This window comes from Solanum dulcamara, chromosome 10 (assembly GCF_947179165.1).
Source record: "Solanum dulcamara chromosome 10, daSolDulc1.2, whole genome shotgun sequence".
NCBI classification, from domain to species: Eukaryota; Viridiplantae; Streptophyta; class Magnoliopsida; order Solanales; family Solanaceae; genus Solanum; species Solanum dulcamara.
In genome coordinates, this window is record NC_077246.1 from 43,663,164 (window position 1) to 43,680,863 (window position 17,700).

Genomic DNA, 17,700 nt, shown 5'->3' on the forward strand with positions numbered 1-17,700 from the left:
TTTTAGTTCCTCAGGTCATGATACATCTTCGTGGAACCTTGATGTACCGAATATCAGGAATAATGAGCTTCACTCATAATTTTGATATCATAGCGTGCTCAAAGTAGGCACACATAGACGACTATGATATTTAAGAACTTCATCGGGTCCACAATTAATTAGGTTCTGCTTTTGTTGTGCTATGTTTTCCCTTAGTAACACAAGTTCTGCATCATCATACTGTTGCTTCTTAACGTTGTGCTATTAAGGATAACTCTGTTGTATTTTGAATAGCTACACCTACATCTTTGGCATCCAGCAATCTAATCTGTAAATTAGCCAATTGGTGTAAGGTTTTTACCATTTCAATTTTGTTAGCCTCTACATAAATCAAACTTCCATAGACTTGTAGCTTAAAGCATCTACTACAATATTTGCTTAACCTAGATGGTATAAAATGCTCACATCATAATCTTTTAGCAATTTTAACCACTTTCGTTGCCTTAAATTCAAGTATTTCTGTTGTAACAAGTACTGGAGACTCTTATGATCCGTGAAGATATCAACATGCACCCCATACAAGTAGTGACACCATATCTTCAATGTAAACACTACTGCTTCTAATTCTAGATCATGGGTAGGGTAATTCTGCTCGTACTTCCTTAGCTGTCTAGAAGTATAAGCGATAACCATGCCATGTTCCATCAAAACACTACCCAACCTAACTCTAGAAGCATCAGAATAAACAATTTAACCCTTTGTACCCTTAGGAAAGGTCAAGATAGGTGTTGGAATTAACTTATCCTTTAACTTTTGGAAGCTTTGCTCACATGCCTCTGACCACTAGAACTTAACTTCTTTATGAGTCAACTTCGTCAACAGTGTGGAGATGATAGAGAATCTTTCCAAAAATCTGTGATAATATCTCGCTAAGCCAAAGAATCTATGAACCTTTGTAGGATTCAACAGTCTGGGTCAAATCATTATAGCTTTTATTTTCTGGCTATCAACCATTATACCTTTAAATGTAATTTTATGACCAAGAAAGGCTACACATGTTAGCAAAAATCCACATTTAGAAAATTTAGTGTACAACCTATGCTCTTAGAGAGTTTGTAGCACAGTCTTAGGTGATCTGCATGCTCTACCTTCATTAACGAATAAAGCAAGATATAATCAATGAATACGATCAAAAACACATCAAGAAAGGCTTTAATACCACGTTTATTTGATCCATAAAGGTTTTTGGTGCATTAGTAAGCCTAAATAACATCACTAGAAACTCATAATGAGAATGTCGAGTTCTGAAGGCAATCTTAAGGACATCAACATCCCTAACTCATAACTGATAGTATCATGACCTCAAATAAATTTTGGAAGCACCGAGCTCCCTACTACTGCTCAAATAAATCATCAATCATGGAAGTGGATATTATTCTTAATTGTAACTTTATTTAGCTGCCTGTAGTTTATAAATATTCGTAAAGATCTATCTTTTTTCCGCACAAACAATACTGGTGCACTGTACATTGATATGCTAGGCGGTATGAAACCTTTTCTACCAAATCTTTCAACTGGTCCTTCAACTCTCTTAGCTCTACTGCAACCATTCTATAGGGAGATATTGATATAGGCTAAGTACCTAGAAGTACATCGATGGCAAAATCTATTTCCTTTCCAGGAGGGACTCTAGGTAGATCTTCTGGGAAAACATCAGGAAATTTGTTTACCACCGAAATTAATTGAAGAGGAGCAGGTTCACTTTCCATGTCTCTAACCCAAACCAAATGAGAAATACAACCTTTAAATATCAACTTCTTGGCCCTAAGGTATGAAATAAACCTACATTTAGGTATAGCAGCATTGCCTTTCTATTCTAGGACTAGCACATCTGAAAGATAAAATCTACCAATTTTAGCTCCATAAACAACATTAGCGTAACATGCTACTAGCCAATCGATGCCCATAATAACATCAAAATCAACAATTTCAAGCTCTACTAGATAAACCAAAGTAGATATACCACATACCAACAATGCAAACTTTTGATAAACCCTTTTAGCTAACACAGACTCGCCAATTGGAGTAGAAACAACAAATGGTTTAAATAATAATTGAGGAACTATTTTAAACTGACTTGAAACCAATGGAGTAACATAAGAGAGGGTAGAACCAGGATCAAGCAAAGCATATAGTATTTGAGAATGAATAATCAGTGTACCTGTGACAACCTCAAGTGATGCCTCTTGGTCCTGGCAACCACCTAATGCATAAAATTAATTTTGCAAGTCCCCTAAACCAGATGCCTCTCCTCCTAGCACGACCTGAACTGGATTGAGCACCAGGTCTTTAAGGGCGAACTAAAGGTGATGAAGTCACTGATGATCTTGCTTGCTGAATCATACGACCTCTCTCTCTGCTCAAACAGTATCGCGTAATATGCCCTAGATGACCACAATCATAACATATATTCTGCCCTTGTCTACATGGTCCATAATGTGCTTTTTTTCTCAAGCACATTATGGAAGTGATTGTATTTCCTACTCTAAAGGCTCTAACCATCGTGATAGGACTTAACTCTTATCCTTCTGCTAACCTTGTATATAGGATGGAGCACTCTCTACAGTTCTGGCTAACTGTAAAGATGACTAAGCCTTGAGGTCTCTTTGAGGTTCTTTGTAGAAGCCAATAGTCCTAGCTCTCTTTCTATGTTCTTGCTCTCTACGAGTATCACATAGATGATGAAACAAATCCTCCTCCCTCTAACTGAAAGCCTAGATCCATGCAATATCTATATCTTCCTGAGTAGACACTTCCAAACATTTGCGAGCCACATGATACCCTAAGCCTAACATAAATTGATATATTCTATCCTTCACCATCGAAACAAAATAGAGAGCATATCTGCCTAAGGAATTAAATTTGAGGCTATACACACGCATACTCATACTTCCCAGCTACAAATGTAAGAACTACTCAGCATGGGCCTATCGAAGGTCTCATAGTAAATACTGATCTATAATGTCTTGGGAGAACTCCTTCTATTTAGCTGAAGGTGAATTAGTTCCCCTAGATTTAACCCATGCTCATACCATAATATAGTTATATCACGTAGCCTAAATTCTGATAACTTTACTCCTTTCGTAACTGTAGCATGCATCACCTTCAATACTCTATAAATCTCATCAAAAACCATGGGGGTCCTTATTTGGATTAGATCCAGTGAAAACTGAAGGACATAGGCTTAGAAACTTATGAGCTCTAAAACTCTTAGCTGCATGACCTCTAGGAATTTCCACTACTTCCAACCTTCATTTCTTCCCAGCATCTATACGAGCCATCAATTGAATAGCACCCCTATGCCTTGTCCCTCTAGAGCTGCTTGTGGTGCAATAGTTATCGTAGGGTCATCATCTCTTCTACCTTCATGCATCACTAGAGTTGGTAGAGCTGGATATAGCCTAAAAAGAGCACATAAGGCATAGTTGGGAGGTGATACTTGTTATCATATTAGAGAGAGGCCTACTATATTTTGATAGCAACTAAGCCAACTTACTCTTAGTTTTTCAATCATTTGATAACCAGGAGATGGGATTGCATGTGCTTATGGATTGAACGAGATTTAAGTTGGAGAAATGGTTGAATTTTCTAGTGGTGTGAAAGGAATAGCCCTTCCAAGGTAGCTCTAGTTTGAGTTGGAGGAGTTGTAATACCTTGAGAGGAAGACTCTCTTTGAGACTCTAGTCTATCTCTCTATTCATTTAGAGGGTGACTAGTACCCGCTCCTGAAGTCTTGCCAATCAATCGCGTTGCCATTTTCCTTATCACTGGCATGTTCTAAAAAAATAGCATGAATTAGATATCATATAACCTGATGACTTCGCTATATAGCATGAACTGTTAATGAACGAAGTGAAAAACCTCTTAAATGTCCTATAGCTTTATGATAATAAGTATGGTGCACAACATACCCATAAGAAAGACTCTACTTGTCATGACCCAAGCCTATGGCCTAGACGTGACATGTTGAATGAGGAGCCCAAAAATACCTCAAACAAGCCTCTTAGCATTCTTTTAGACTTTTATAGGTAATGACAATAAACAAACAAGTGGAATCATAATAGTAAAGCTTCAACTTACATATGTCAAACAATACCTCTAACTTTTTTAGATTTAATAGGGCTAAGAAAAGTTCTTAGCTCACCCTCAATCATAATAGAAAGAAATGTGATACTAAGTTTCTAAAGATCTCATCATATCATAAGCTAGAAACATAAAAGAGTATTGTCGCCGAAACATAGGAACTCACCAAAAGTAGCCTTCAAATAAAATCTCAACTAGCCACATAGAGGAGAACGAGGAGGAGCATCGTTCCCTACATGGTGATATCATGTAGGCAAAAGAGTATGCGTTAGTACTTTGAATGTACTAAGTATGTAAGCATGTATTAAAAAATAAACCATTTAGGACATTTATAAGGTAAAGTACATAAATGAGTGAATGCATGAGTAATCAAGTAGATATCGTTTCAATCATACGTATGTGGATATATACATGCATGAGTAATCATGTAAATAACATTTGAAATGTTTATTTGTTCGAATTTGACTATAACCGATATTAAGACCATGTGAGATATTACATAAAATCCAATATAACCCCATATGTTGGCCTGGGATTCTACCTGCCTAAGGTAGAAATCTGTCAACTTTACATTTGAACTTTAACTTGAAGGGATTTCATTGATCTATTAGCCTAAGCCTACAAGGGTTCCTATAATGGCACATAGTTAATGAGACAAGGGACTGCTACTAGAATTTCCTTACCGATTCATACCTCAATGACCCATTCATTGCTTAGTCAATCTCACAGAATAGTTTAATACTTTAAAATAGTCATAGCATATAGCTTAATTCAAATAGTCATAGCAACCCTTAGTTCAAAAACTACGTTCCATAGTTCGTTGCCTTTATGGATTAGCTAGTTGATCGGTATATAGCTCATATTTATTTTTATGATATGGAGTTTACCTTGGAAAGTGGCCCCTCTCTTCTCGGTATGGGAGTTACATCGAATTCTATGTTATAGCTCACACAGTCTTACATGTTGGTTAAGGTTAATATCCCACATATGTATATGCTATGTTTTAAACTCTTATGATGTATTATGATACATTGACCACATGATTATGATTTTCAAATTTTTTCAAATTTTACTTATGTTTTTAAGATATTAGTCTGTATCACATGTTCATATTGTTTATGTCTAATTACCATTGTTCATGTATGCTTCTCCCATACTTAGTGTATTCCATTTAACGCATACTTTTTTCATACATTGGATCATAAAGTAGGGTTCGACAATCATCACGCGCATCTTACTCTTGGCTAGAGTTAGAGTATTATTTCTAATATTGGCGAGTCCTCATATTTTGAGGACGTGACATTTATGTTTTCTCCATATTTTGTATGACTTTCATTCTTATATCGATAATCTGGGAACATGTCCTAAGCCCCATGCATAGTAGTAGAGGCATATTAAATATTCATGAATTTAATATCGTCATCTTCATTTGGATGCTTTAGCTTTCTTTCCTTTATATGAGATTTCCTTATTGAGACTTTATTCCACAATTATGATTTCTCTTGCTATGTTGTTATCTTACTTACCTTATATATGCTCACTATGATATGTGAAGAGGCTTGGTTGGAGTCCTTTGGGATTATAATCGTTGTGTCACACCTAGGGCCTAGGGCCTAGCTTAGGGTGTGACAAAATCTTATTGTAAACTACATTCCCGACTGAAATGGAATTTGCCAAAACAACCATCCAAAGGTTTTTTACTCAGATTTCTAACTGAAGTCAACAGTTTAACTATTACAAAAAAGCAATCAAATGCCCTAAATAAAAAGACAATACCTCAAAACCCAAACCAAAAATCCTACTAGACCACTTCAACATTCGGGAGTTAATGGCTGACGAAATTCATATACGACAACTAATTGCCTTGGTATTGACCAAAGTCAACTCTAGTCCTTTATGTTTTCCAACATCTTGTCTAGTGCTCAAACTCACATCAGAAGCCTCGATACCCAAATTGAAGGTCCTTCTAGATCAAACTCAACGTTATGAAGTTAACATAATTATCAAAATTGTATTTTGAGGTCATTTACCTTAAGTTTTGACCAAAGTCAATTGTTCAAACTCCAAAATGTTCAAAACACAAAAACTTGCATAAAATGACTAGGTGACTAAACTGTCAGTCTTAGGAAGTCATAAATGACATAGGGTTGCTAGAGGAAAGCTCTAAACACTGAAATAATAGAAAACAGGAAAAATGACCTAGAGGGTCATTACAATATCCACTACTAAAAGAACTTTTATCCAAAAAAGTCAATGTTCATAAAAAGCCTGAACACAAAAAGACAAGGGCACTGGGATGAGATGCTTCACAGAAATCCAGTCACCCCTTGGAGTGGACAATACTAACTCAGAACTCGGTCTAAGAGGAAAATTCTCAATTTCATTTCAAAACTCCAAATACTCCTCCAATTTCTCTTTTTGACTCCATCTCTCATCCAACCCAACCGAGCCTAATGAAAGTCCAAAATTAATCTAAGATATACCAATACCAAACAAAACCACAAAATTGAGAAAATATACGATAATGGAAGATGTAACCCAACTCACAAATCGAAATACCTGCCTAAAGCTCTATGTCCAACATCTTCTAGTCATCAGGAGCATCCTACAAGACCTTAGCCATGCTGAACATATCCAATATCATCTGAATCCTACCTACAAGACTTACACAACCCAAACCTTGAGAGAGTGGCATGCCTGACCAAACATCGAGGAACACAACCATAAAAACAAGGAAATCAGCCTAGGGCAAAGATCAAAATACAACTCCAACTAGCAATCCAGCTTCCACACAACGTTTTGAAACTAAACACTCTCCTTTGAAGGAAAATCATTCTATTGATGACAAGGTTGCACTAAGTCTAACTCTAGTGACCTACTTCTACCAAAGGAACTTCTAAAAAACCTACACCATAATCCCACAACTACTTAGCCACTGAAAATGTATGCCAAGTACCCAAATCTAAGGGAAACCAAGCTGGTAGTCAGCGTATAAACATAGACAACCAACTAGTAATAGTCCAAGGGCACTAATTCCCATTAACAAACACTAGAAGTTACCTAATACACAAACACTGAACCTCACATCCTCAACAAACAGATAATCATTGATAATATGAATTACTTTGATCCCATCTTATAGATGAACCTTCAAGGCGCATTTCCATCCTCCAGCTAAAGCCAAAGTTTGAAGGCACCGAAGGACACCACCACTCCAAATGTAAATCATAATCAAAACCTCAAGATTTCTAACACAACTACAAAGAACCAATAGCAAAAATAAGGTACAATAAGTAATAACACTCTAAATTCCGAGTAGCCATAACCAATAACCAAAACCATCAAAGAGAGACAACTCATTATCCTAGTCAAGCAAATATTACCACTACGCCCTGTGGAACAAAGAATGAGACTAAGGCAAACAAAGAAATGACTAACTAGGACTAACACAATCCAGAAAAGGCTAGATTACCATTCCTATAGCTCTACCAAACACATAATTATAACCACTAATCAAAAGGGATGTTACGCAACTAAGCCTACCTTCAAAAATGACTAAATCAAATGACATTACAAATTACTAACCAGGAAAATTTATACTAGCCACATAACAAGTGAGGATCGAAATCACAACAAAAGTAACTGGTAAGGGAGAAAAAAAGGAAAAGCTAACTAGCTTGGACGCAAACTCATAACACAACCACCAAGGCAAAGGCACAGGGAGTTACTCAACCACTACTCCCAACCATTTAAAACACGACCTAGTCAATCCATTACCAAAAGAAATCAACTATATATACTCAACATATACACATAAATTCAAATAAGGTTGTTATAACAATCATAAGATGAATATCAAGTCAAATAGAAGTGGATGTGTATGAAAACTCCCAAATCAAACAAGATAAGAAACAATCGATAAAACAATGAAATCACATCCAAAGAAGGGATACCTAGAGCCTCGGTCTTTGGCCGGCTTATAGAATCATTGAATGGATTATGGGTGACCTCAACCTAAACACATAAAGCACCACGAGCACAATTAGGGAAAAATTTTAGTCCGATGGTCATGATTTCTAAAAATATGACAAGGTCTGACCACTCTAGCTAGGCAGAAGTAGAAGTCTACAATGCTTGGAAAATCAACTTCTACCTAGGGAACTCACTAGACTAGTGGCTAACCTTTCCACAATCATAGAAACCCCCATTGCTATAAGCTAGGTGTGAAGAACATGAAGACTTTCCCTGTCTACCTCTGCTAAACTTAGGACTACACCTAGATAACAATACTAGGTCCCTCTTGCAATCTCTAATAAAGTAGCCTATTTTTCCACACTCATACTAAGTATTACCAAGAGCAACCTTCTATGAAGACCCATCTCGAGTAAAATGAGACTAACTACATAAAGGCCCGAAATGATCACAATGATAAGTCTAAACAAAGCTCTTCCTATCATAGTCATAACAACTTACCTCATAACCCTTGGAACTTGAGGTGCTATATCCATAGGAATGATATGTCAAAAAGAAAGATGACCCTCATTAAAATGATACCCACCTCAAATTGGAATGATTTCACCCCTATACCTATGGCGAGGCCTCTTTTCTCTACCTTTGTAAGTCTCAAGGCGCGGCTACTACATTAAAAACTTGGGGAAATATAGACCTAGTTGCTATCAAATGCTTCGATGCTAAATATTGGCAAAGACAATCCCCGAATGAACTCTTGACTCATATCCTAATCTGTAGGAAATAATTATGGTATGTCCAACCCACTCCAGAAATCTAATACATACTATTAAATAGCTCAAGAACCCAATAGAGGAATAACCAATCTATCTCTAGTCTGAGAACCACCTGCCAAAACTCTGGTAGAATATGGTGATGCTCTGACTATGCGCACCAGAATTCTCGTGCTATCCATTTAATCAAGAATGGATTCAAAAGAAGTAGTTATAGAGGTTATTCAAAGCAAAAACATATGATAAGGAGTCATGAACATAATTTCCTATGAATGCCCTATAGCCTTCAAAAGATAGGATACAAATGTCTCTGTAAAGATCTGATGGACTTTACTAGGGATTTTGTTTCAAACCATTGATACAGATCAACCTAAAGCTCTAATACCAACTTGTCATGATCTGATTTCTTAGATCATAATAGAATCTACCACCACCCACTAGCAGGTAAGGATAACTCATAGCACAGAACAAGAAGAAATAACAAAAAGAAAGGGGAATAACCAAATACAAAACAACAAACCATCCCCACATCAGTAAATAATCAAAATCTAATCAAAATAGGAGTACAATTCTGGCGTAATACAAATTTTCTTTGAATATAACATAAATATTAGCATAGTAAAAATAGGTGAAGACCTCTAACTCTAAAATCTAGGAACTCACCCCCAGTCTACAAAGTCCAAAGGCATCTTTGCATGAATCCAATCAATGGCAAGAAATCATATTATGATCTACATAGTGCAAAAGTGTAGTATAAGTACCAAATGAATGGTACTCAGTAGGCATAGGTCGACAGAGCTCCACAGATAAAGCAAGTATAAATAATTGGTAAATAAGGACAGTACAACACAAGTAAGTAAATAGGAGATAAAACAAGATCAAATAGATAATGAGCATGAAAAAATAACACATACGGAATGGAGAAACAAAGTCAAAGAATGTACATGAAGTACAAACCCAATAAACTATTACCAACAAGAAGTACTACATGAATCAAATAAATAAGGAAAGAATGGTGACGATCCCTGCTAACCACGTATCAACCTAAATACCAACCTAACTCAACGTAATAGGGAGTGTCAAAAACATGTCTAGTGTAATCCTCACTTTTAAACAACTACCAATAATACACAAGATAAACACAATTATAATCAAACAATAACCGAATGGGGTCCCATACCCCCAGAATATAAAAACTACAAAAATAACCCCTAGCCCTATAGAATTGGGTGCCAAATGTCATTCAATTATACTAATGATAGATGATGCATATATAAATGAAAGTTTGAAGTAAACCAAAATATCATCTGTAACCATCACTAACTGATGCCATATGTAACCAAAGGTATTATAGACCACCCAAGACCTCGGCTTACTAGGTAGGCCCCATGTAGCTCCCTAATCTAGTACAGTGGGACTCATGCCCAGAAGAGCCCGTAGATGACGTGAAAAGTACATATACACTACCAAGGCCAGAACTAGTTCTTACAACAGATCACCTCCCTTGTGTTGCCAGAGGGATGAGTAACTAAATCAAGTAAGAAATAGCAACCACGCACCAGCAAGATAAGAAAAAGTTAGGCACATCCCAGAGTCCTCAAATATTTCTAATAGAAAATGAGTACGTCCTCGATGCCTCATAAGTCTATAAAACCATTTACCAAAGTGATCCACTTAGTACGACTCCTATTAAAATTAGTTTAAAAATAATTAAAAGTGTTAAAATGTGTCTTCTAAAAACTAGCACTAAAAATATCCAATGTATGAACCAGGATTACACCACAAAACACATAAAAATGCTTAACCAATGCAATTTATGCCTATCACGCACCGAGTCTACAATCTAAGCATGGACGACACTCATAAATCATTATTAATTCCAAAGTGAACAGTCACAACCAGACCTAGAGCCTAGTCATAATACGTTGATCAAAACCCCGAAGAGCTACAACCAAGATTGTTGTTCGTATCATAAACATTTATAAGGTAAAGTAAAAGCGGAACACATTACAAGAGAGTCTATGTAATGTTCCTTAAAATGCACAAGTGCCTAAAGAAATGCCTTGGGAATAGGCCGTTCATGTAATGCATTATCCTTAATCTTTTTGGAAAATCTTAGTTTGGAATATCGATCAGGGGGTCAAAACCAACGAAAAAAAGGTCTCGGTGGATTTTTAGGACCCGTATATTAGAAGACAGATTTTTGAAAAAGCTATACGAAATAGAAAGGTCCATGATAGGTCCGCATCACGGACCTGGAAAGAATTTTCTAGCCGAGTTGGGTTTTTAATAAGGGCATTTTAGACTTTTCCTTAATTTTTAGCTAATGAAACTAGATATTTTTAGCACCTAATGCAATTCTATAAATTGACCTAAACCTCTAATTCTATTCATTCTCCTACAATTCACCTACTCAAATATTTCTCTCTCTACAAAAGGCTCTCAAGGACTACATTAAAGACTTCAAGTAAATTCACTCAACTCTCTATCAAAAATCTCAAGTTCTTCCAAATTATTTGGCATTTTCATACAATTGAGTTTTACTCTAAGTTCAAGGTATGAATTTCATGCAAGTTATGAAGTAAGGTGACTTAGGACCCTATGTGGTGACCTAAGGCCTAACAATATGAATTATGCAAATATGATTGTAATGATGAAAGGAAAATTCTCACATTATAAGTATGTTATAAAAATGAGCTACTCTATGATTTCAAACCTATGATCATGACTATGATATATGTAATTATGATTTCTATGCTATGTATGTATTCCGTAGACTTTGACTTAGCACTGAGTGGGTGTGAGGTGGGGGCCCTACCAAAATCCTTAGTAGCAGCCTCATATCCCATAAACTACGTGCCACCATAGGTTTCCTTCATGCTTAGCTATTGGATCCATATATAGCATATATATGACCCTCCTACCTTGGCAAGTAGATTCTCTTTTTCTTCATTATATGGGAGGACAACGGGATTCCATGTTATAGCTCGCATGGTATTATTTTCAGTTATGGTTTCTATGTCACATTTATGTGATCTCTTCAGTATGTTATGATTTTGAATTTATTCTTTTAATGGTTTGGTCAAAACAATTTTCTCATGATTTCACTTATTCTATCTTATCATGTGTTTTACTTGACCTTTGCATTCCATGATTTACGTTGCATGTCACTCCCTCATACTTAGTACATTCCAACGTTCTAATGCATATTTTTTTCTACATTGTCTCATAATATAGGAGTTGAGGTTGAAGATCATACTCATCTATGTGGCTAGTTAAGCTTCCTTATTCAGCGGCATTATGGTGAGTCCTTATTTATTGGGGACTAGTTGTTGAGTTAGTTACTATTTCCAAAGACTTTTGTTATATTTCATATTAAGGGTGAGCTAGGGACATGTCTTATCCCTCGCCCATATTCATGAGTAGAGCCATATAGTTGGATAAATATTTCGAGTCTATATTGTCATATGATATTCTTCATTTATTATTCATGGTTTAGACTCTTTTATGATATTTCCGCTTTTTACTTTACCTTGTGAATGCTTATGATATATACAAGAGGCTTTGTTGGAGTCTTTTGGGGTTTTAATCATTGTGTTATGCTAGGCCCTAGGTCTGGTCATGACAAACATAGTATCAGAGCACCAAGTTTTTCAAGTGTTCTAGTGTCAAACATACCACGTTAAGTAGAGTCTTATTCATGGGTGTGAAGTGTTCCACACTTATGAGTAGGAGGCTATGACGCATTTAGAAATTCTCACTTCTTTCATGATCCATGTCATGCTTTAGAGTTTAACGTAATACTTCTTTTCCCTAACGATCTTTCTTTGCCATTTTTTAGAAAGATGGCTCCATAAAGACCACCATTTCCAAGGGGAGATAATTTTAATAAAGACCAAGCTCCACTGGCTCCTCAAGACAATGGTCCTCTACCAGACCTATGATTAATGCGGAGTTATGAACTGCTATTACTATGCTAGCCTAAGTGGTTACCAATCAAGATATTATGGCTCCTCCTGATGTTCCTACTCCATCGTCAACAGTAATGGACTTTGCATGAGTGAATCCTCTGGAGTTTCATGGATCAAAAGTCAATGAGGATCCTCAAGAGTTCATTAATGAGGTCTATAAGATAGTGAGTGTTATGGGGGTGAATTCGGAAGAAAAAGAAGAGTTGACAGCTTACTAAATTAAGGGTGTTGCTCAAATATGGTACACTCAATGGAAGTTGGAGAGGGTGGATAAAGGTCCTATTAAATGGGAAGCTTTCAAACTTGCTTTCCTTGATCACTTTTTCCTTTTTGAGTTTAGGAAGGCTAAAGTGTTGGAGTTCATAAATATTTAACAAGGCAATATGGGGATGAGGGAATATGCCCTCAATTTTACTAAGCTATCCAAGTATGCTCCTTTAATAGTTGTCGATCCACGTGCTCGAATAAGTAAATTCATATCAAGGGTATGTGACTTGGTTTCTAAGGAATATCGCACTGCTATGATTATTAAAGAGATGGATATATCTTAGATCATGACTTTTTTCGAGCAAATTGAAGGAGAAAAGCTCAAGGAACTTAGGATGATGGATTCTAAGAAGGCCCATTATAAAGGTGTGTTCTACAATGGTAGGACCGTTGATAGCAGTGGACGCTCTCATCAAGGCTAAAGATTGGGGAAGAAGTTTGCTAAGGATAGGGTGCCATACCCTAAATCTCAAGTAGAAGGAGGTGTAAATGCTAGTAACCCTTCTTTTCCAAAGTGTGCAAAGTATAGAAGAAATCATAGAGAAAGGTGCTTGATGGGAATGGGTGCTTGCTTTGTATGTGGAAAGATGGGACATAAGTGATCCGAGTGCCCTCTTGTTGCCATCAAGGGTGGAGACGGTCATCTTATAGGAGGCCAAGTTCAACAAGGCACCCAAGCTCAACTTAAGGGTAGCCAATGCAACAACTGATTCTATGCTCTTCATGCTAGGCAAGAGGTTGATGAGGCTCCCGATGTGGTCACGAGTATGTTATGAGTCTGTAATTTTTATGTTTATGCATTGATTGATCTGAGTGCCAACTTGTGTTTTGTTACTCTTTACATTGTTATGAGATTTGATGTGTTCCCCTAAGTGTTAATAGAACCTTTTTCGGTTTATACTCTCATTGGTGGTTTGGTATTAGCCAAGAGAGCTTATAGAAATTATCCCGTATGGGTCTTGCACAAAGTTATTCCATGTGACCTTGTTGAACTTGATATGACTAATTTTGACATCATTCTTGCTATAGATTGGTTACATGCCGCTGACGCATCTATATGTTGTAAAACTCATGTGGTTAAGTTTCACTTCCCTAATGATCCTATTCTTGAATGGAAGGGTAATGATTCAGTGGTTAGGGATTGATTCATCTCATGTATTAGGGCCCGAAAAATGATTTCCAAAGGGTGTATTTAGCATATAGTGTGAGTTAGGGATATTGATTACAATACTCCTACTCTTGAGTTAGTGTCCCTATAGTTAATGAGTTCTTTGACATTTTTCCTGATGATTTTCCCAGTTTTTCTCTCGAAAGGGAGATTGACTTTGGCATAGATCTCCTTACCAATACCCAACCTATTTCTATTACTCCTTACTATATGGCTCCAGCGGAACTTAAAGAGTTGAAAGAACAATTGAAGGATTTATTGGATAAGGGTTTTATAAGATCAAGTATTTCACCATGGGGTGCTCCCCGTGTTATTTGTTAGGAACAAAGATGAGTCACTCCGAATGTGTATAGACTACTGGAAATTGAATAAGGTCACCATAAAGAGCAAATATCCAATCCCAAGGATAGATGACTTGTTTGATCAATTACAAGGAGCAAGCTATTTTTCTAAGATTACCTCCGTTCCAGTTATCATTAATTAAGGGTAAGGGAGTGTGATATTCCCAAGATGGCTTTTCGGATAAGGTATGGTCATTTTGAATTTTTAGTAATGTCATTTCGATTAACAAATGCTCCCTCTATATTCATGGATTTGATGAATCATATTTTCAAGCCATATTTGGATATGTTTGTAGTAGTGTTTATTGATAATATGTTGATTTACTCTCGAAATGAGGAAGATCATATGGGTTACTTGAGGATTTTGTTTGCATTGAAAATTTGGCGCCATTATCTTTATGGGGTGCATGTTGATGTGTTCACCGACCACAAAAGCTTGGAATATGTGTTTAGTCAAAGGAACTTGAACCTTAGGCAAATGATGTGGCTTGAACTCCTAAAAGACTATGACATGAGTGTATTCTACCATCCAGGTAAGGAAAATATTATAGTTGATGCTCTTAGTCGGTTGTCTATGGGTAGTGTTGCACATGTTAAAGAAGGTAAAAGTGAATTGGTCAAAAAGGTCCATAGATTGGCATATTTAGGTGTGCATTTGGTTGATTCCAATGATGAAGTCATTCTTATACATAATGGTTCGGAATCATCTCTTGCGACAGACGTCAAGGCGAAACAAGACAATGATCCAATTTTTGTCAAATTAAAGAACTCGGTTGCTGAAAAATCTGTTGAGGCTTTCTCTCTAGGAGAAGATGGGGTACTATGTTACCAAGGTTGGTTGTGTATTCCAGATATTGATGGAATAAGAGAGCAGATATTGAGTGAGGCCTATAGTTCTCAATATTCAATTCATCCAGGATCCACCAAGATGTATCGTGACTTGAGGGAAGTGTATTGGTGGAATGGCATGAAGAAGAACATAGCAGAGTTTGTGGCTAATTGTCCTAATTGCCAACAAGTGAAAGTGGAACATCAAAAGCTGGGAGGTCTAGCTCAAGAAATCAAAATTCCTACATGAAAGTGGGAAGATGTGAATATGGACTTTGTCACGGGTTTGCCTCGTACTAGAAGAGCACATGATTCCATTTGGGTCCTTGTCGATCGAATAACCAAATTGACATATTTTGTACCGGTCAAAATTTTTTATGGTGCCAAAGTTATGCTAAGCTGTATATTCGTGAACTTGTGAAACTTCATGGTGTTCCTTTGTCGATTATATCGGATAGAGGTACTCAATTTTGTTCATATTTTTGGAAGTCATTTCAGAAAGGTTTTGGCACTAAAGTCAAGCTAAGTACCATTTTTCATCATCAAACCGATGGACAAGACAAGAGAATAATTCAAACCTTAGAGGATATGTTAAGGGCATGTGTGACTGACCTTGGAGGAAGTTGGGATGATCATTTGCCGTTAATTGAGTTCGTCTACAATAATAGTTATAACTCTAGCATCCAAATGGCTCCTTTTGAAGCCTTGTACGGAAGAAGATGTAGGTCTCCGATGGGGTGGTTTGAAGTTTATGAGATGGAGTTTATTGGTCCAGATTTGGTAATTGATGAAATGGAGAAAGTAAGGGTTATAAGAGAAAGATTGAAAATGGCTCAAAGTCGTCAAAAGTCCTATTCGGACACTAGAAGGAGAGAGCTTGAATTTGATGTGGATGATATGGTGTATTTGAATATTTCACCTATAAAACAAGTAATATGGTTTGGTAATAAAGGGAAGTTGAGCCCTAGATATATAGGACCTTATAGGATATTGAAGTGCATTGGCAAGGTAGCATGTGAGTTAGACTTGTCACTTAAGTTGGCTTTGGTTTATTCGGTATTTCATGTGTCGATGTTGAGGAAGTTTGTGGGTGATCCAAATTCTATTGTGCCAAGGGAGAACGTGAGTATTGAAGAGAATTTGACTTATGAGGAGATCCAGAATGAGATTTTAGACCGGCAACTGAAGAGGCTGAGAAATAAATATGTTGCATTTATCAAAGTGTTATGAAGGAATCAACAACTACAGAGTGCTACGTGGAAAGCAGAATCAGACATGATGAAGAGATATCCTTATCTCTTTCCTTTCACTCAAGCCTAAAGGTACTAAGTTGCTCATGATCAAATCGATTAAACTTCTACGCTTGAATTTCATATGTCATTCATATGCATGCATGTTTCATGAAAATGATTTCTCTCAAGGACTATATCTTATGTTAAGTATGAAGTTTACATGTTATATGCATTTTTTTTCAAAGTGTCCTCATGACAATGTTGGGTTTCTAAATCCCTTTTCCATGTCTTTCCTATATTAGTTGAATCCCATTCGAGGATGAATGTTTCCCAGGGGGAGATATTGTAACGTTCCTCAAAATGCACAAGTGCCTTAAGAAATGACTTGGGAATAGGCCGCTCATGTAATGCATGATCCTTAATCTTTTTGGAAAATCTGAGTTTGGAATATCGATCAGGGGGTCAAAACCTACGGGGAGAAAGGTCTGCGTGAAAATCCGAGTTTGGAATATCGATCAGGAGGTCAAAACCTGCGGGGAGAAAGGTCTCGGTAGATTTTTAGGACCCGTAATCGGAAGATAGATTTTCAAAGAACCTACACAAAATAGAAAGGTCCACGTCGCAGACCTGGCAAGGATTTTCTAGCTGAGTTGGGTTTTTAATAAGGGCATTTTAGACTTTTCCCTAATTATTAGCTAATGAACCTAGACGTTTTTAGGACCTAATTCAACTCTATAAATTGACCTAAACCTCTAATTCTATTCATTCTCCTATAATTCACCTACTCAAATATTTCTCTCTCTACAAAAGACTCTCAAGGACTCCATTGAAGACTTCAAGTAAATTCACTCAACCTCTCCATCAAAACTCTAAAGTTCTTCCAAATTATTTGGCGTTTTTACTTAAGGTATGTGGGTATTGATTCATGGATCCTTTCATCCATGATGCCCAATCAATTTTTCATGATTTTCTATCAAATTAAAGTATGGTATTTTATGAGTTTTATGATCTTTATTCCTATTGCATGAT